Source organism: Eretmochelys imbricata, chromosome 28, assembly GCF_965152235.1.
Source record: "Eretmochelys imbricata isolate rEreImb1 chromosome 28, rEreImb1.hap1, whole genome shotgun sequence".
Classification (NCBI taxonomy): Eukaryota; Metazoa; Chordata; order Testudines; family Cheloniidae; genus Eretmochelys; species Eretmochelys imbricata.
Window position 1 is genome coordinate 7,948,538 of NC_135599.1, and position 20,947 is coordinate 7,969,484.

At 50.0% G+C, this 20,947-nt stretch overlaps 1 protein-coding gene and 1 non-coding gene across 2 annotated transcripts in view; one reads left to right on the top strand and one right to left on the bottom strand.

Moving 5' to 3' along the window:
• LOC144258221 (uncharacterized) overlaps nt 1–20,947 on the bottom strand; it is a 160,273-nt gene that overhangs the window by 3,791 nt on the left and 135,535 nt on the right. The window lies entirely within an intron of this gene.
• TRNAG-UCC (transfer RNA glycine (anticodon UCC)) lies at nt 20,581–20,652 on the top strand. The gene has a single exon. It is a non-coding gene; the product is annotated as a tRNA-Gly (tRNA).

Consider the following 20,947-nt stretch of genomic DNA (forward strand, 5'->3'; position numbering starts at 1 on the left):
AAAGATAATCTAACACACCTTGCCTTATTTACTTACTCTTTTTGCAATATTGAGATTCATTTTAGGGTGGTTTTAGAAGAAGGAGTTTTTCTGACTTGATACTTCTCTGCTTCCCCAGAGAACACACTAACAAAGAGCACATACAAACTTCGCCCCCCCCACAGATTTGAAAGTATCTTCTTTCCCCATTGGTCCTTTTGGTCAGGTGCCAACCAGGTTATTTGAGCTTCTTAACCCCTTACAGGTAAGGAGGAATTCTAAGCTACCCTTGGCTTTATGGTTATGACAGGAGACAACACCCAAACTCTTAGCTTCGAATATTCTCCCGCCTTGCTCCAGCCCCCTTACATCATTCAGTTTGATGAGCCGGGCCAGGGCCTGGGACCCAGACGGTCAAAAGAACTGGACAGTTTGAAAAGGGACTCCCTCGAGAGAGGGAGGTGGCTGTTCAGGTAATTGTTTGGGGGAAAGACATGTGGACACGGGAACCCTGCTGGGGTGTCTGAAGAAGCTCTGCTTGCCTAGCTGCCTGTCAGGGGATGGGCCTTTAGGTGAGACAGGCATGAATATTTTACCCCTTTTTCCTACGGCACAATGAGCACGACTTCAATTTGCAGAAAGCTGCTCTGTCACTGTGCACCACTGATCCCAGATGGCCGACGGTGTCTGTGCTCAGCCTGGCCGGCAGAGTAAGCAGGGCGCATACGCAGGGGGCTGCGGCCCATGGCCTGGTCTAGGAGTGGGAGAACTGCAGAATTCCATGCCAGGAGAGGGAAAGGCACGAGGCCTGACGTGGGAGGAGGGGTGGTGGGGGGGCCTCTCAGAGAGACCAGGAAGGGGACAGAGTTGCAGGCATCCCTGTCACTCACTATGACACCCACACCCCTTCGTCCTGCTGCTCTCAGCCCTCCCCACCTCCTGGGAGCTCAGCAGCACCCATTCCATGTGTTCTCTGCTCCCCTCCTATTGTCTGCTGTCCTCCTGGCCCAAATTTCCTGCCACCCCCATCACTTTCCACCCCATCTTCCTACTGTCCCAAGGGTTCTTTGCTTCTGACTCCCCAGAGCTCCTGCCAAAAAAAGTCCCCTCCTTCCCTCCCTCCCACTGTTAGCACCCCCGCTGCCTGGAGCACCCGCTACCCGGCACCCACCCTCCCTTTGCTTCCGCCACCACCACCAGCCCTCCCAGCTCCTCAAGCTCCTGATCTAACCCCCTCCCATTGCTTCCAACATTTCCCGGCATTCCTACAGCAGGCACTCCATGGCATCCCCACTGCCCCCTGCCTTCCCAGCTGTCAGCTCTATGCCCCACACCCACCCCCCAGCCTACCCTGACCTGGACCCTTCTCAGCTCACTAACACTGTCCTTCCTACTCCCCAGACCCACCCACCACTGTTATTTCTTCTATTGCCATATCACCTAGTGGACCCAGCCAGGGACCAGGATCCCAATGTGCTGTGTGTGCTACAGACAGAGAGCACAAAGACAGTCCCTGCCCCAAGGCGCTGACAATGTGAGAATAAGACAAGAGAGAGGCGGAGACAGACAGACAGGGGGAGTGCAAGGAAACAGTAACACGGTGTTGGTCACCGGCGGTCACTCAGCACACCAGCAGCTGAGCTATTGGCATGCGTTTTGTAGGCCTCATGGCACAGAAGAAATTTAAAGAGCGGTGTGAAGGAGGGGGAGGAGGTGTGTGACAAGGTATACAGGCCCTGCACTGGAGAGGAAGGGGTTAAGGCAGCACTCTTGGCATCAGAAGCCACACCCCCTCGCCCCTGTTGGGCATGCTCCAAAGGCTACTGCAGTATAAAAGGGAGCAGCTCAGCTCAGTCAGGGCTGACCACTGAGGAGGGAGGATGCACTTTGCTGGCTCCAGCCCAGGAGCAGCCAGAATCCTGGACCACAGAGGTGCTGAGCCCCAGACTGACACCCAAGTGTTGGCGGATGCCCCAGGGAGGGTGCAGTTGCAGGGAGCGGCGGAGCCCGGTGATACCAGAGACACCCCAACTACAACAACAGGAGTCATGGTAGGAAGTAGCCCGGGGGGAACTAGCCATTGTCCACACAGGAGTGGGCCTGTTTCTGTCAGAATCCCCTGCTGATTCAGTGGTGAACCCACTCACCACTAGCAGGGCCCTGGTGGAGCTGGGTGAGCCCAAGTCCCCCTAGCCCTTGCTGCCCCAGCCCTGCCGTGGCAGCTTCCCCACCTGAGACCAAGATGACTGTGTTTGTCTGACATCCACCAGAGCTAGGACAGCAGGCTCTTTGCTGTCTGTCTGGCCAGAAAGCTAACTTCCCTAGACTGATTATTGCTCTGCCTGGACTGCAGGCTAGGGCCTCCCACCCTAGACTGTTTGTGGGGTGGCCCACCTAACCCTTATTGACTCTGGCCATAAAGCCATGCAACCCTGAGGCTAAAGACAGTCATACTGATACAACCATGGGGCCCAAACACCCTTCCTCCCCACCCCAAAGGGTGATGGAATACACAGGCCACACCACAAGGTGCCTTTGTGGATGTTCATGGGGACATCCACATCAAGCACAAGGCCCAGCATGGGAAAAACCATGAAGGGGATGGTTTTAAAATTTAACTTGTGAGTGATGGAGTCTGGTGACATGTGCTGTTAGGAGGTGGGAGTCAGCATCTCTATACCAAGTGAGAGATGACATGCAAGGTGGGGATATGCCCTGATGGGCTTTGACAGGGAAGTTATTCAGTTATAGAGATGGGGAGCCAGTGGAGGGAGTCAGAGGGCTGTCATGGATTTATGGGGTGTGGGAATCATCCTTTCACATAGAGATGGCAGGGTGAACAGCAAAGAAAGGCTGTTGAAAAATGCCACGAACCAAAGACAGAAGCACATGAAATGCTGGGACGGAAAGCACTGCATCATGGGAAGTTGAGCCCGGACCCATGATGCATTGTGATACACACCATCTTCCCAGAAGACCTAGCAGCAGAAGGTGACGAGCAGAACTGTGGGATAGCTACCCACAGTGCACTGCTCTCACTGTCGATGCTATCATCCCATGTGTGGATGCACCCTGCCAACAGAGGGAGCGTAGTGTGAATATGCAATACCACTTGTGTTAGTGCTTTCTGATCGTCGACAAAACTTTTGCCGACAAAACTCTGCAGTGTAGATAAGGCCTTAGTAACCTATTTGAATACTTATCTATCCTTATAGTAGGAAAGTTTTTCCTACTAGCCAACCCAACCCTCCCTTACTGCCGATCAAACCAATTACTCCTTGTCCTAACCCAGTGGACATGGAGAACAATTGATTACTGTCTCCTTTACAATAGTCTTTAATACATGGGGGGAGGTGCACTCACATGGACTGAGCATGCTCAGTAACACTGCTGAAGCCGGCCTCCCTCACTCTGTCCCCTCCCCCCACTATCAGCAGGCATGGGTTGTCTCTGGCTTGCAGGAAATATTAAGAGCACTCCTTCAGTCATTTTAGCTCTTGAGTTTGAGTTAATGGCTAGACATCCATGAGGAGAGGTTAGAGAAACAGGCTGAGATTTTAGCTTGGACAGAAGCAGACAGGTGTGGAGTAGAGAGGTAGGTCTGTGAGTCGTCAGAATAGACATGTTAGTTGAATTTATGATTGTGGATGAGATTACCCAGAGATAAGGTGTAGAGGAAGACTAGAAGGGGACTGTGGCACTCTGTACCTCAAAGCAGCACCCTGGAATCCCCATATTCATCCCTGTCATGTAATTATGATATATTTCATACAAAGCATGCCATGTACATACGAACATAAGAATGGTCCCACTGGGTCAGACCAAAGGTCCATCTAACCCAGTATCCTGTCTTCCAACAGTGGCCAGTACCAGGTGCCCCAGAGGGAATGAACAGAACAGGGAATCATCAAATGATCCATTCCCTGTCGCTCTTTCCCAGCTTCTGACAAACAGAGGCTAGGGACACCATTCCTGCCCATCCTGGCTAATAGCCATTGATGGACCTGTCCTCCATGAATTTATCTAGTTCTTTTTTGAACTTTGTTATAGTCTTGGCCTTCACAACATTCTCTGCCAAGGAGTTCCACAGGTTGACTGTGTTGTGTGAAGAAATACTTCCTTTTATTTGTTTTAAACCTGCTGCCTATTAATTTTATTTGACACCTAGTTCTTGTGTTATGAGAAGTAGTAAACAACACTTCCTTATCTACTTTCTCTACACTAATCATGCTTTTATAGTCCTCAATCATATCTCCCCTTAACCGTCTCTTTTCCAAGCTGAAAAGTCTCAGTCTTATTAATCTCTCCTCATACAGCAGCAGTTCCATACCCCTAATAATTTTTGTTGCCCTTTTCTGAACCTTTTCCAATTTCAATATCTTTTTTTGGGATGGGGCAACTACATCTGCACACAGTACTCAAGATGTGAGCATACCATGGATTTATATAGAGGCAACATGATATTTTATGTCCATATGAAAGGTCATGATCTGCCGAAACCCATTGTTCTGTCCAAATATGTATATCGTTAGTGTGTATGAAGTTATGAGATTTTGTATATGGTTGTTACTTAAATAAGTTGTAAGTTTGAGAGTCTCTACTGGTAATTCCCCAGTGATAACAAAGGAGGTAATCCACATGCAGGAGGGTGTTAAGAGACAATTAAGCAGCAGGGGAGTTCTGAACAAGGGATTTACAATGCTGTAAAAGGGATGTGCAAGCATCACATTCAATTCTGTGACTCAGTAAACCCCACCAGGACATGTGTGGGCTTGTTTTCCAGGCTCATGGACTGAGGATATAAAATAAGGGACAGTGGCATCATTCCTTGGACTTTCTCCTCCCCCATCTATGCTGGAAGTAGCAAGAATGTTGAGAAGAGAGACTTGAACTAAGGAGACTGGTCCCAGGCTTACAGGGGAAGCCTGTGTATTAAGAACTGTAATATCTAGTGGGGTGAAAAACTGCTTGATCCAAATATTACTTAGTCTAAATAAGGTTTAAGATTTAAACTGTGTACTTTCTTTTATTTTCTTTGGTAACTATCTCTGATCTTTTGTCCCTACCACTTATAATCATTTAAAATCTTTCTGTAGTTAATAAATCTGTTTTATGTTTTACCTAAAACAGTGTGTTTTGGAAATCTCAGCTCAGTTTACAAAGGCTTGTGTGTCCTCTACACAGTGAGGAAGGGGTGGACTAGGTAATGAATCTACACTGGTCAGCCTTCTGAGCAGGGCAAGATGGTACCATTCTGGGGTGCAAGGCTGGAGGCTTGGGAGATTTGCTGGTGTCTCTCTGTGTGATTTGTGAGTGGCTCAGGGAGCATACACACAATTTAGCTGAGTGTGGGGCCCCACATGCTGTTGGGCTAGGTGATAGCGCCTGGAGGGGTTTGCTGCTTCTCACTAGCAAAGCATTGTGAGAGACAGCCCAGGCTAGAGAGTTAAGGGGACACAGTGGTATCCCAGTTCCAGATTGCATACTGGGGATCCAAGTGAGCAGGGTGACATGCACAGCTTGTTTCTGATTTAGATTTGCACTTCATGCACTGACGTAGAGATTTTAAGTGAGACTTTAAGTGTGGTGGCTGAAAACAGTCAAAGAGAAGGTTACCAGTTTTCTGTTTGCTTATTTCGGGAAAGGGAAATAGGAGCAGAAAAAGCTTCAAGATGAGTGAAAGCAGTGAAGCAATAGCAAAATTAGAGCTGTACAGATTACGGATAGCAGAAAGAGACTACGAGCCTCAGTTGAGAATGAAAGAACTGGAGATGAAGGAGGCAGCCAAAAAAGATGAAGCCCAGAAGTTAGCACATGAGAGGGCCGTAGAACTGCAAGCAAAAGCAGCTGACGGACGAGAAAGAGGGTGAAGACACCAATTGGACTTGCTGGAAAAGCAGAACCAGAACCCTCCCACACCACTGATTCCCACCTTTCCAAAAATCCACAAATGGGAACAATTATGACCTAGATACAAAGAAATAGAAGATATTACTGAATATTTTAGTCCTTTTGAGAGGCTGTGTGTTAATCATCAGATTCCTGATAAGAGAATCCCCACTTTGGTTGCAAAATTAACTGGTAAAACTCTGAGTAAATTCCATAAAATGCTAATTCAGATTAGATTATCATGAATTCAAATAAATAGTTTTGAAATGATTTCAGATTACCCCTGAAACTTATAGAGTGAAATTTAGAAACCTTAAGAGGGGTGCTGGTATGGGTTATGGGGAATATGTGAACAAGACGAAAGATTTGATGGAAAAGTGGGTGAGGGGAAAGGGGTTGCAAGCTTTGAAGAAATGTTTGACCTTGTTGCTCAGGAGCATTTCCGAAGCATATGTAAAGATAACATGAAACAGCCAAAAATGTGAAAGCTGTGGATGAGATGGCATCTCTGGATGATGACTTTGAGCAAACTCAGTCATCGGTTGAGAGCAAATCACAAAAAGAGGGGTTTAAACCTGGTGAGAAGCAGGGTTCCTGTCTTACCCCTGGAAAGAAAGGACACTCACCTCCCCAAAACCATTCTTCTAATCCCCATCCCAAATCTCCTGTGAAAACAGAAGAATCCCAAAGGTGCTATCACTGTCATTTCACTGATCATCTGAGGAATACATGCCCTGTGCTGGGAGGAAGCTGGCAGCCAACAACCCATGTGAAGGCTCCTGCCCTGAGCACAAAACCTCCTCAGGTACCTGTCACTTATACTGGTTTTGTGAGATTAGCCTCTGCAGAACCAGATATGGAGGACAGTAGGGTTGTCAGGGGTCACATCAGGGAATGCTTAGGAAGGAGGGATATTGGGGTTCCAATTTCTCTGGTTAAGCAGACTGGCCCCACATGGCAGCATATTACCTGGTCAAATGGCAAAAATGGTAGATGTGGGCAGAACCAGATACCCTGTGCCACTAGCTAGAATTCATGTGGTGTGGGGAGATTTGGAAAGTGTTTTGACTGTGGGGGTAATGGTCTCAAGTTGCAGTGGGGGAGGTTTAGGTTGGATATTAGGAAAAGCTTTTTCACTAGGAGGGTGATGAAACACTGGAATGCGTTACCTAGGGAGGTGGTGGAATCTCCTTCCTTAGAAGTTTTTAAGGTCAGGCTTGACAAAGCCCTGGCTGGGATGATTTAGTTGGGGATTGGTCCTGCTTTGAGCAGGGGGTTGGACTAGATGACATCCTGAGGTCCCTTCCAACCCTGATAGTCTAAGGAATATTATACTGGGACTCCTGAGGAAAAGGGTAAAGTCCCAGGAACTGCTGAAGGAATGGGAGAGAATCCCTTTAATTCCTATGGAGCAGGGGGAAGCTTTGGGAGTGGTTGAGACCAGCTCCTGCACTGCAGCTAAAGGCAGACCCTCCTCAGGAAGGGAAGGGATGTGTGTAGTGCCTGTCAGTGAGAAAACTATCCAGGTTTTTAGCTGCTAGCAGGTTGCAGCTGAACAAGGGGGAATCCCCACTCCAGAGAGCACAGAGATGTGTCTTAGAACAGGGCCCAGAATGGGAAACTAGGAAAGAAATAGTGGGAGTACAGGAATGTCTCCTCACTGCTCACTTGGGAGAGGATAGTAGGTCCTAGTTTTTCAGGACATTGGTCCTGATAGGCTTTTTGGAAAGTAACTGTCTCTCTTTAAATCAAGAGCCCCCACGTCTGTGACAGCAGAGAAGCTGAGACCAGGAAGCTTACAGGTGGTGGCTCTTGGCGAGAATGCCAATGACCCAACTAGCCAAAGGAGAGGTCTTCCCCGCCACAGGCTGCTGAGTCTCTGAATGCAGCTATGGACGAGCTGCTGGGAAAAGCTGAATCTGAACAAAGAGCAGACACTCTTAGCCCAGAGAGTGCCCCAAATCTCTGCCTCCCTGAAACCTTCCCTTCCCACTTCCACCAGACCCTCCCTGTCCCCTAGAGCAACCCCTTCCTTCTCCTCCTCATGATCCCGTGTTCCCCAATCCCCGGTAACCCAGATCTTCTACGCAATCCTCCCCCACCAACAGCACCACTGCTGGGCCCTCCGCCCCTTTTCCCCATTGTCAGTTCCCCAATGCACCTGTCCCTGACTCCCTCCCACTGATCTCAGCCCTCCCTGCTTTGCAGCATCTCACAAGCACCAGCTCCCCATCCTCTTCCCCCCCCCTCCCACTGCTCCCTGCTCTTCCTTCTTCCAGGGAATCCTGAATAGGAACATCAAACTGTCTCCCGTCATCAGGTGGCTTCATCTGATTGTCACACCCTCCCCACCTCTGGGAAGTTATTATAGCAGGTTGCCAGCTCCGATAGAGTGCTGGTTCAGTATTACTTTCTCTTTTAAGGTTGACTATTCTACTATCGCTAAAATTCACATGCTTATTGACATAGTCTTGAAATATACTGCTCACCATGGAGGTGGAGGGCGAGGTTATTGGCCCAAAAGTAGCATTAATTTGATCAAGAGGTTCCTCGGATACAGCCCCCCCTCAAAGCAGCTGTTTACAAAAATCATTTTCCTCTTAGAACTTGATGGCTCTCTGTTCTGTTCATTCCTTCTGGGGAACCTGGCACAGGCCACTGTCGGAAGACAGGATACTGGGCTAGATGGACCTTTGGTCTGACCCAGTATGGCCGTTCTTATGTTTTTCTTTTCTTGCATCTGCCTGGGGCTCATATTATGGTTCTAATGGTCTCCTGACTAATCTCCATCCCTTGTCATTTATCTCAGCTGTTCCATGGCACTCAAGGCCTCTATGGGGAAGCAGTATTGAAAAGTTAATAACTGTAGAATTTGCCAAACTGATGGGTGAGTCTTGCTGCACACATGCACTTCACTCTAAGGCCCCGTTAACAGCCAGAGGGTTTCCAGCAATCAGCTCTCACAGTAATTGGTTGGCACAAGAGGGCATGCTGTGGCCATTAGACCTGAGCCCTACCTGTGTTAACTTTCACAGTGTGTGCTGTGGATTTGTCTTGCATTCTGCAGGAGTTCCTCTTGGAAGTTTTGCCCTGATACCAAAACTGCTGGGTTAAGAGCAGTATTTTGAAGTGCTCTAACATCCACATGTAGACTTTGGTTTGCTCTCTACATAGAAGTTTTGCCAGCATAGCTCTGTCGGTTAGTGGTGTGAAATCACATCTCTAACTGACACAGCTATGCCATCAAAAGCCTTAGTGTAGAGACAGTCATAGTAGCAAAAAAAAGTCTATTAAAATCACAGAAGTTAAATGCTCATAAGGTACAATAATGCAGCATTAAGGTTGCCCAGTGCTGCCTCATGCCCTCATATCCAGTTATGTGGATAGTGGCTAAACTTAAAACCACTGAAAACCAGGAAAAGAGCTAAAGTACATGCCACCTCTGCCCCGACCCCCTAATCCTGCAGCTGGTAATAGCCAGCGGAAATAGGTCTATAAGGGTGGTGTCAACTTTAACAAATTACCAATGAAAGTGGCAGATTTTCCCTCTATTGGAGTCTTCAAGTCAAGAGCAGATGCCTTTCTGGAAGATGATTTTCTCCAACACAAGGTATCCAGCTCAGCACAGCAGTCACTGGGAGAAATTCTGTGGCCTGTGTTATACAGGAGATCCGATTAGATGATCTAACACCCCATCCTGGCCTTAAAAATCTGTGAATCTATAATATCTACATGCCGTTGTTTGTGTTTTCCACAGACGGGAATCCCAGCATTTCTCCACATGCCCTCCAGCTGTGAGCACTGGGCCAGGTGTAGCTGTACTCGGACAGTGGAGGGATTAGTTGGAGCAGCTTGGCAGAGCTGTGACTGTGATATGCAGAGAGGTGCAGGTGAACCCTGAGGGACCGAGTCTGCCCCATTTCAGCGCTCAGTGTTGTAGGTTGTGTCTGACAGCGCACCAGGGAGCATTCTAGCCAGGGGGATTGTCAGCACTCTGGTGGCAGACATGCTAGTGGTCTCCAGGCCTTAGTGAGGAGCAAGTGAAGGCAACGACTCAGAAGGAATCTCAGGGAGAGGGTAAAGCTGGGGTAACAGTTTGTACATCTGAGCTGGTTTGGGTGCAGTGGGCTCGGTGTTGGAGGGCTGGCCAGGAGCAGGCAGCGTCTGTTCTTTATGCCAGACCTGGACCCAAGTTTTGCCTTAGCCAAGAGAAGACCTTCGACTTTGTGCTGTGTTGCTCCTGTGCCCTGTTCCCAAAGTGTTCTCCAGGAGGGGCAAGTGCTAGGGTGTGTCCCTGGTGTGTCGGGGTGATGCTGAAACAGGGCAGAGTTGAGGTGGCATTGTGGGGGTGATGTGAACCTTAACTCTGCATTTCCCCTTCTAGGAACTGAGGGGACAGGAATCCTTACCCAGCAAAGTCATTTTCTCACAGGTCTCCTGCATGACGAATCTGTAGAGGGCTCTCTGAGCGGGCTCCAGCAGAGGCCTCTCTTCCCTGGTGAAATACACCGCCACCCCCTCTAAGGTCACCGGCCTCTGAAAGAGCAAGAGTCCCACACTCAGGACTTGCTGCCCCATTCTCAGCTCCACAAATCACGGGGGAAAGGAGCCCATCAGATGGAAGTGCTGGCATGCACACAGTCAGCAGAGTCCCATCCTCACCCCGCTCAGAGCAGTCAGAGGCATTGGGGTGGGGGGAGAAAGAGAACCCCTTGCCCCTTGCAGCAGAGAGAGGGGGCAGGGTCTGCACATTCATCACTCACCTACTAGACAGGGGGCTGATACAGCAGACGTAGCCCCCAGCCATGTCAAGGGACAGCCCCCAGTAAGAATCCCAACACCTCCCCCAATAACAGCAGCTGGGTATGTGGGGGGGTGGGTGGCATCTCCCCAAGACTGGTGGGTGCCCCTTCATATTTCATAGCAACCTCTGGCTAGAAGGTTTAGGATCCAGCACTGGGAATCTGGTACATTTTCCTAGCCCTGTCCAGGAGGTTTGTTTCCTGTTCCAAAAATAGGGGAATTTCCTGCCTCAGTCCCTGTGGGTCTATTCCTAGAATCTAAACCCCCAGGTTAAACAAGTCCCAGCAGCTTTGTCACACCCTGTCTCCCACCCTTCCTCCCACCTCCTAGCTGTTTACTGCCCCTCTCTCTCTCCAAAAGCAACCCACCAGCCACCCCCCAGGAATCCCTCTCTGAACTGGCTCCATGGCAGCCATTTCCCTTTCCTGTCCTATGGGAGGATGGGACAAACTGAAGGAAAACATGGATGTTATGTTGCAGCCTGCCTGCAGAACTGGCTTTAGTTTGTTTCATAGCCCAATTCCCCCCAGGGTCTTTCCCTGAAGACAGACATTCTAGACTCTGCTGTGCAAACAATGGAAATAGCTAAAACACAAGTATTAATGTGTGTGTGGGGGGGAATTAATTACCCAGAAGTCTGTTGGAAAAGTAATCTGGCCAAACACAAAATGTCCAGTAAATTCATGGAATATATTGGGAACGATTTTTGTTTTGGAAGACAGAAGTAGTAACCGGGGGTCAGCGGTTTTAGACTTGATTCTGACAAAGCTGGAGGAACTGGTTATGAATCTGAAGGTGGAAGGGTGAAAATGATCACAAAATGACAGATTTAATAACTGTAAGGAAAGGAAGGAGTGACAGCAGCAGAATAAGGACAATTGATTTCAGAACAGCAAAGTTCAAGAAACTCAGAGAATTGGATGGTAAGGTCCCCTGTGAATAAAATCTAAGTGGAGGGGGGAAGTTTGGGAGATCTGGCAATTTCTCAGTGAGACAATATTAAAGGAGCAACAGCAAACTATCCTTCTTTGAAGGAAAGATAGACAGAAGAGTGAGAGGCCAATGTGGCTCCATCGGGTGCTCTTTGGTGATCTGAATATGAAAGGGACTCCTACAAACAAACAGTGGAAATGTGGACAAACTTCTGAGGATGAGTACAAAAGAATAGAAGAAGCAGGTAGGGACAAAAATCAGAAAGATTCAAATACAAAAGGAGTTACACCTAGGCCTGGACTACACAAGGAAATTAGGTAGGTATAATTCCATCACTCAGGGATGTGAAAAATCCACACCCCTGTGTGACGCAGTTAAGCTGACCAAACCCCCGGTGTGGACGTGCTAGGTTGACAGGAGAATTCGCCCGTCAACCTAGCTACTGCAGAGATGTGGGGCACCCATGCCAACGGGAGAACCCCGTCCGTCGGTGCAGGTACTGTCTTCGCTAACCCTGTAGCGGTTTGTGAAGACATCCCCTAGTATGAGGACATAAAAGACAATAAGATATGGGTTTATGACTACATTTGGAGCAAGAGGAAAGCAAAGGAAAGTGTAGGCCCTCTGCTTACCAGGGAAGGAGGCCTAATAACAGATGGCATGAAGAAGACTAAGAAGTTTAATACCTGTTTTGCTTCAGTCTTCACCAAAAAGGTTAATTATGACCAGATACTTAAAGCAATTATTAACTTTGAGAGGGAAGGAACAAAAACCACAATAGGGAAAGAACTGGTTAAAGAATATTTAGAGAAGTTAGATGTATTCAAGTCAGCAGTGCCTGATGAAATTCAACTAGGGTATTTAAGGAACTAGCTGAAGCAATCTCAGAACCATTAGCAATTATCTTCAAGAACTTAGGGAGGGCAGGTGAGATCCCAAAGGAGTGGAGTAGGGCAAATATAGCATCTATCTTCAAAAAGGGACATGGAGAAATAAAGACCAGTCAAGCCTCACTTCAATTCCTGGAATCATACTGGAACAAATTATTGAAACAATCAATTTGTGAGGATAGCAGGGTGACAACACATAAACAGCATGCATTTGTCAAGAACAAATCATTCCAGAACAACCTAATTACCTTCTTTGGCTGGGTTATTGGCCTTATGGTTAAGAGGAATGCTGTAGACATGATTAATCTTGATTTTAGCAAAGGCTTTTTACACAATGCCACATGAGTCTCATAAACCAACTCAGGGAAATGGGGTCTAGATGAAATTACAATAAAATGGGTGCACCATTTGTTTCATGATCATGCTCAGAGTAATTGCTGATGGTTCACTGTCAAACTGGGAGGTCCTATTCAGTGGGGCTCCACGGAGGTCCTGGGTCTGGTGCTAGTCAGTATTTTTATGAATGACTTGGATAATGGATTGGATGCTTATAAAAATTGAGGAAAACACCAAGCTGGGAGGGGTTGCAAGTTCTTTGGGGGACAGGATTAGAATTCAAAACGATGTTGACGAATTAGGGAATTGGTCTAAAATCAACAAGATGAAATTCAATAAAGACAAGTGCTACACTTCAGAAGGAAAAATCAAACGCATAACTACAAAATGGGGAACAACTCGCTAGGCAGCAGTACTGCTGAAAAGGTTCTGGGGGTTAGAGTGGATCACAAATTAAATCTAAGTCAAACACATGACTCGGTTGCAAAAAAGGCTAGTTAAGCACTAGACTAGGTTACCAATGGAGGCTGTGAAATCCTCATCATTGGAGGTTTTTGAGAACAGGTTGGACATATCTATCAGTTTCCTTGATCCTGCCTTAGTGTTGGGGGCAGGACTTGATGACTGGTTAAGGTTCGTTCCAGCCCTATGTTTCTATGATTTTATTTTGGGGAAACACTCGGCCACTTTATTACAGTACAGACCTGGCCCCTTCCTCTAGGACTAAACCCACCGAGACATTTTTGAACCCTCCCAGTAACACAGGCTCTGAGTCTGGACCAAATGCTAGAAAAGAGCAGAACCCAAGAAATCACTTAGTGGCATTCCCCCAACACTGTCCCCAAGGCAGCACCCCCAGAAATTGACTTTTCCTGTCTCTGCTCCTCACCTTGTCCACAGGAAAGTAAATCTGCCCAGGGATGCAGCAATAAGTGTGTCTGGGCAGGTTAGAGATCTGGGAATTTCTCTCCCCACTTATTTCTCCCACTGCCCCTTTCAGTCTCTCTCTCCTCTTTCCCCTTCTATCTCTTTTCCCCATCCCTTCTCCTTCCCCCTCTGGCTGGGAAAGTTCCATTCCAGGGTCGTTCCCTCTGCAATGGCTGGACTAGCTCCTGCAGAAACATGGCTCAGGAGGGATGAGGTCAGAATCCTTTTCAACAGATCTTTGTGGGCGTGGTAACCCACTTCCTACCTGCTCCCTCACTCCCCATGAAGGGGTCAGGGACACATTTTTCCTTCCAAAACCCGGTGTTCCTGTAGTTTTGAAAGTGGGAGGAGAAGCAAGATCTTTGGTGGGTTTGTTTCTGTATTGGACAAATGGATAGAAAGTTATCAGCACCCCCTGCCAGGGTATTCACACAGGCAGAGGGAGTTCTGGGGGGATGGTTCTTTAAGAGGAGAATGGAGTGCACAGGGGCAGGGGGGCCAAAATCCATACCAATTTCCATGCCTGTCACTGACAAATAACAGTCACCATGGACCCACTGTGAAATCAGTGATGAGAATGTGAGGGCTCAATACAGTATTGTGAAAACAAGGAGTCCGGTGGCACCTTAAAGACTAACAGATTTATTTGGGCATAAGCTTTCGTGGGTAAAAAACCCCACTTCTTCAGTATTGTGGCAATTCTCAGACACCAATGACAGGGGAAAGTTGCTCATTTGAGAATTTAACCTCCTGTAATCTCCACTATGGAAATCTGAGGAATTTTTGGGTCAATTTTCACAAATTAGAGAGGAAAGTGTGAAGGATTTGATATCAATAGTCAATAATAAGTAAAGGTAACATTTGAGTTAATTTCTTCTCAATATTTTATAAGTAGAAAAGGAGCAACACTTGCAAGAATTTTATATCAATATTCAAGAATTTGAAAAAAGGGCAAAATTGGAAGAGTTTTTATGTTAATATTTTATAACTAGAGAGACAGGGAAAATCCCAAGGCATATTAGAACAGTAATAAATAATTAGGAAGAAAATGGGGCAACATTTTAGAGTATTTTATATCAATCTTTGAAAAAAAATATATGAGAAAATGGGTCTGAAACTAAATATTTGGTGATACGAGGGGGGGGACGGAAAGCGAGATCTGAGGGGATTTTATATCCATATGAAACAAAGAGAGGGAAAAGTGGGAAAGTTGGAAAGGATTGTATATGAATGTTCAATAAACAACCAGAAAGTAACAGTTCCCCCCCCACCAGCACCATCCACATGACAGCAGGGAGCCCTTTGCAAAGCTGCTTTAACAGGGCAATGGGAGAGGACACGGTGACAGGCAGCTGGTGTCTGAGCAGCTGCACTGGGCAGATGGGGATTTGAGACTGGTTACCACCCTGGGGACACTTGCTTCTCTCATTCCCTCCTGTATCCAGTGCTTAATTTGTGCCAGGACTTTCCAGGGCTGAGCCCCAGCAGTTCAGGGCCCGGGCACCCCTGGGCTTGCTGCGTCAGTTATGAAAGTAAAATAATTGCTTGAGCCCCCACCTGCCCTGGCACTCTTGTCATTACAAATTAAGCCCTGCTTGTGTCCCTTCCAGGCCCTGTCGGTGGCAGGGAGTGAGCACCCCATTTCCATGCAGAGGCAGCCACCCCACTGTAGACACGAGGTGGGTGAGGTCATAGCTTTTATTGGAGCAACTCTGTTAGTGAGAGACCAGTTGGTCCAATAAAAGACATGACCTCACCGGCCTGGTCTCTGGACTATCCTGGGACCCACACAGCCCCAACTCCTACCCTAGAGGCAGCCATGTCTCAGGGCTCCCCCAAGCTGCACCCACTAACCCCCTGCCCAGTTAGGGGTGGACTCAGGATACCAATTTCCCACCTGAAAAAGGACAGTTTCCCACAGATAAAGTGGGTGGGAAAATATCCCAAAGCTGGAGCGATTTTTAATTGAGAACCAGAGGGGAAACGGAGTAATTTGTGAGGGGGCAAATGGGGGAAAGGGCCAGTAACTTGAGAGAAAGGGGGAATCTAGGGGGATTTTACATCCCTATGTGAGAGTTACACAGTAAAGGGAAGAACTGGGGAGAATTTGATCGGGATTTGACAGGGAAATGGCAAACCAGGAAGGATTTCATCACCCCCCTGGAATCTCCTGCCTGCACAGAGACAGTGTGTGATGGGGGGGGGGGCGCTGAACTGTCTTCCCCTCCCTCCATCTCTGGCTCATTTTTCCTCCCTCCCTTCCTGACCCCCCACCCCAGACACACCCAGGGGACACCCGGCTGGGGCCCGCTCTCCATCCCCCCGACGCCCCGCGGAGCAGACCCTGGCAGGGGCTTTGCGCAGCGGCTTCCCTGACATGAAACTAGCTCCTGATCTCTCGCTTTTAGCAAGCGGGGAGCAGATTCCCGGGGGCTGCAGATCTGAGCCCCCGGTGGAGAGAGTCGCTTTCCTGCCCGTCGCCAGCATTTCTCCCCCGGGGTCCCACGGACTCACCTGCAGTCTCCGGCCCGGGGGGGAGGCTTAATGAAGGTCTCCCCCTCAGCACAGACCTCATGGGATGGGGGGAGCCGCAGCGGCTCCGGCTCCCGGGCAGATCCCAGCCCCCTTGTGTTCACACAGCCCAGGAGTTGCTGCGGAGCGTGCCTGGCCCCTTTGTTCTCCCTGCATCCCGCCCCCCTGCCCAGCCCCAGCCCGGCCTGTGTGTCCTCCACCCCCACGCAGCGCTCGCTGGGCAGGGGCTGGCCCCGGCCGGCCCATCCCCACCCCGGCTGCCTGCGAGTCCCGCCGCCCTGCACCGACTGACCCGGGCAGCAGCTGGTCCCGATCCTGCTGGGGGCGGGGGGAGCGATCCAGCTGGGGTGCCCCCGGGGAGAGCCCGAGTCCCCGCGTGTCACAAACCCCCCAGGGGCCAGGCATGGGTAGGAGCCCAGGGGCGCCCCCCCCACACACACACACACGCTGGCTGTTGTGTGCCTAGGGTTACCACCAGGATGGCATTTGACCAGCTCGGTCGGTTGTTCTATGGATTTGCCAGTTGCCAGAAAAATAATTTAGTCAGCCAGTTTCTTTTTTAGTTTTTAGGTGGGTCTAAAGTTCTGCGTTATTCCCACGGTGCGCCCGGGGGGAGCGAATGGTGAAAGTTTGTGTCGTGTTTCGCGCAGTTTAAGGGACAGATCAAAACAGTGGGAGACACAGGGAGCTGCCCACCGTGGGTGGCCAGTGAACCGGCCTTTGGGGAGAGGAAGGCTAGCCCCCGGCCCCTCCCCTTCTGCCCAAGGTCCCACCCCTCGCCCTCCCCTTCTGCTCCCCCATGAGCCCAGCCCAGAGCACCCCACTTCTGTGGCACCCCAAGCACCCCCAGCCTCGGAGCTCTGGGCAGGCCAGTGCCAGCCGCCCCGAGTCCCGACAGCCTACCCACACCCCAGCCAGCCTGCGATCGGGAAGAGCCGGGCGGGAAGGACGAAGAGGAACTGCAACGGCAGGAAGGGGCCTGGGGGTGGAGCGTGGGTGCGGCTACACCAGGATGTTTGGGGAGACACAGCCGCCACCGGCCTACGATACCTGGCGCCCACGCTGCCCACCCACATGCAAGGGGGTTTGGGCCATGCGAGATTGAGGAGTTGGGCAAGGTTGCCAGTTGTAGCTAGATGTGTTTTCTCTCTAGACACTGTAAGTGGTTCTTGAAGGGGAGGGTGGTGGAGTTGCCTGGGGGTTGGGGTTGCGGCAGGCTTGCCTGGTGGGGCGGGAGGGGAGGGGGTTTGCTGGTATTTTGGCATTTCAAAGGTGGTGACACTAGATGTGTCCCTCACCCTCCTTGCCTCTCTTGGCAACCTCCCCCCCGCCCCGGTCTGATTGCGCCCTCCCCTCCCACCCCTCCCAGCCTAGTGGGGAGGAGTGGTTCGCTTCCTTTTGCCTCTTTCCTACCTTCCCTGCCGGTGGCTGTTCCCACCACCTGTCCCCAGTGGTGGACCCTGACTCGGCCATGTGTGAGGCTTCCACTCCGGGCACTTCGCTTGTTGGGGTGGAAGGGGGAGAGACTTAGGGAGGGGGACCCCTGGCCACCATCGTCACCTCGCCTTGGCTTTCTCCCCCATCCACCTCCACGGCTGTTGTACTTAAAGTACTGCACAGGGGGGAATAAGGCAAAGTGCCACATTTATCGATAATACATGTATCAATCAACCCCATATCATAAGCATATGACATACACCTCTACCCCGACATAACGCGGGTTCGCATACAACGCGGTAAAGCTCCAACACGCTGATCCCGAACCACTTCCCTCTCCACAGAGGGCTGGTCACCTCCTGCCCATGCTGTGCTGCCCCGTGCAGCAGTCTGGGAGCTGACCTTGTTCGTGAAGACAGCAGTGCAAAAAAAACATTGAGTTCATTAGCTTTTTCCACATCCTCTGTCACACCTGCAGAAGCATGAGAATTACACAGAAGCATGGTTGTTAGTTCAGACAGCAAATCATTACAGTAAAATACACCTCTTGTAGCATAACAAGCACGCAGAAACACAGTCTTGTACATTTCTATCCCCTCACCCCCTTCCACGCTACACAAAGCAAAGGAAAGTTGGCTGTCATAACTGTGCAGCATCAACTCAAAAAAATCACCTACCTTCTTGCTTGCTGGAGTGGGACTCCTGGGACTGGCTAGAGACCTCCAGAATGGAGCAGAGTTCCTGACTTGCCACCCCACCTGGCGACCTAGCCAGGGGCTACACACCATCTGCTAACTCCACCTCCTCATCCCTGACTTTGTCCAGCCACACCAAAGTATCCATGGGGCTGTTGGTGGTGGAGGTGGGGTTGCAGCCAAGGATAGCGTCCAGCTCCTTATACAACCAGCAGGTCTACGGTGCAGCACCGGAGCGAAAGTTTGCCTCCCTTGCCTTCTGGTACACCTTCCTCTGCTCCTTTATCTTCGCTCTGCACGGCACTGAGGAAGCCACGCCCCCGTCCCTGCTGGGCATGCACCAAGTGCCATACAAATAGAAAAGGGAGCATCCCAGCTCAGTCTGGGCTGACCGTCAGTGAGGAAGGATGTCTGCTGCTGGTGCCTGTCTTGGAGCAGCAGGATCCCCACGAAAGCCAGCGGTGCTGGGACCCCGGCAGATGCCTGGATACCTGCAAACACCTCAGGGACTTCGGAGCCACCGGCACCAGTCCAGGCAGTGGAACCTGGGAACCCCGAAGTCACCCAGCCCACAGAGACAGCAGGAGTCAGGGTAGGAAGTAGCCCAAGGGAGGGACTACCCATAGTCCCAAGCATAGTCAGTGTGTTGCACTTGGATGCCCGCTGACTCGGTAGTGAACTCACTCGGTGCCACCAGGGCCCTGGGCTGAGACCCCCTACACTGGCCACCCCACCATGGGATGGTGGCCCTCCCCCTTCAGGCCACTAGGCCTTGCTGCCCATCAAATCAGGATAGCCTAATTGACTCTGGCTGCTTGGCCTTGCTGCTCTGCAGAGAAGGGTGTCCCCATTGACTTGGTCCCGTGGGGCCCTATTGCTCTGTGGATCAGGGCAATTCTATAGACTCCGGCCACTAGGCCTTACCCCATAACACTCGACATAACCCTGCAGTGTAGGTCAGGGGAGAGTGTGCGTGTGTGGGGAGAACCTTCAGCAAAAGGGGGAAAAGCATCCTCCCAAGACTGCCATTTCTGCTCCTTCTGTAGAGTCCCCGGAGCAGGAGACCCCTCAGGAAAGTTTCCTTTGCAAGGCATCAATAATAAAATTGGTGAAAGTTCAGAATCAACATGGCCTGACATCAGAATTCCAATGCCCTAACCCGGAGCGAACGCGAATGGTCTGGCGTATTGAATGCAATGCCCCGTGCCAGGCTGCAGCTGATTTGGTAGTTCTGGTGCTCAGAGAACAGGCCACAAAAAAGCCAATTCCACCCACTGTGAAAAATCAGCATGGAGCTAAGGGCAGAGCAGGGGTTTCTGCTTTCACTCCTGCTGGGGCATGCAGGGAACCCCGGGGCAAGCCTCAAAGAGCATCTGGAACTGAATTGGGGAAACCGGCCTTTCATAACAAGCAGCTCAAGTGTAGATGAACTGTTTTTTGTTTTGTTTTTTTACAATTTCTTATAACACTAAATAATCCTTCAATCCCAGTGTCACAATCCATGAAATTGCTTCAGCCTTGTAGTTTGCCCAGGGTGAAACTGAACATCGCTTCACATACAAGTGAGTGGAGGTCAATCACTTTTCAAGAGGGACTGCGTAGAGAAGACAAGTGTTGTGTTTCATTCCTTATGTCCCGGCGCCATCGTGTGGCCATCTCCTTTCCCCACCTTTCTGTAACAAGTTTTGGGAGTTGGCACGGAAACTGTATTTCGCCAGGAAAGATGCAGGAACAGGGGCTGCCTGCATGTACCAAACACCCATAGAATGAGGCGTCCGTCCTTGTCAAACAATCATCTCCCTCCTTCGGTTCAGTGGCCGCTTCTGTTCGTTGTCCCCAGGATCGGCAGCTGCATGATGAAACCCCTCTGTGCTGAGCAGGAAGGAACACAAAGATTTGCTTTTAAAAGGAGCAGCCGCCTTCCTTCTTGAGTCAGATGAATTTATCTTCATTTCCTGTGACTTAGGGGAGGAGTGGAGCTGGGGCCAACTCCTGCTGGGATATAGCTCCCCTCCCCCCTTGTTCAGTCCCTGGGGGCCCCTGTCTCTGCCCAGACCTGAGATGCTGCCCCCCACTCAAACCCACCCTCCTCATTCGCTCTGTGGCTGTCACGGCTTTGCTTGCACAATTGACACCTTTGTGACACACTCTTTTGAAGTGCATTGGTGGTATAGTGGTGAGCATAGCTGCCTTCCAAGCAGTTGACCTGGGTTCGATTCCCAGCCAATGCAGTACTGCATTTTGTCCCCCTTGTTTGAAATTGGTCTCATTTCAGTCACACTGTGTTATAAGCACATTATTTTAGGAGAAACTGCTCCTTGTAGGAATTTGCTACTGGTAGCAGTTACTCCTACGTAAGGGACAACCAGTGGGGCCACTGGCCGATCGAGAAGCTAAAGGAGCACTCAAGGACGACAAGGCCATTGCGGAGAAACTAAGTGAATTCTTTGCATTGGTCTTCACGGCTGAGGATGTGAGGGAGCGACCAAACCTGAGCCATTCGTTTTGGGTGACAGATCTGAGGAA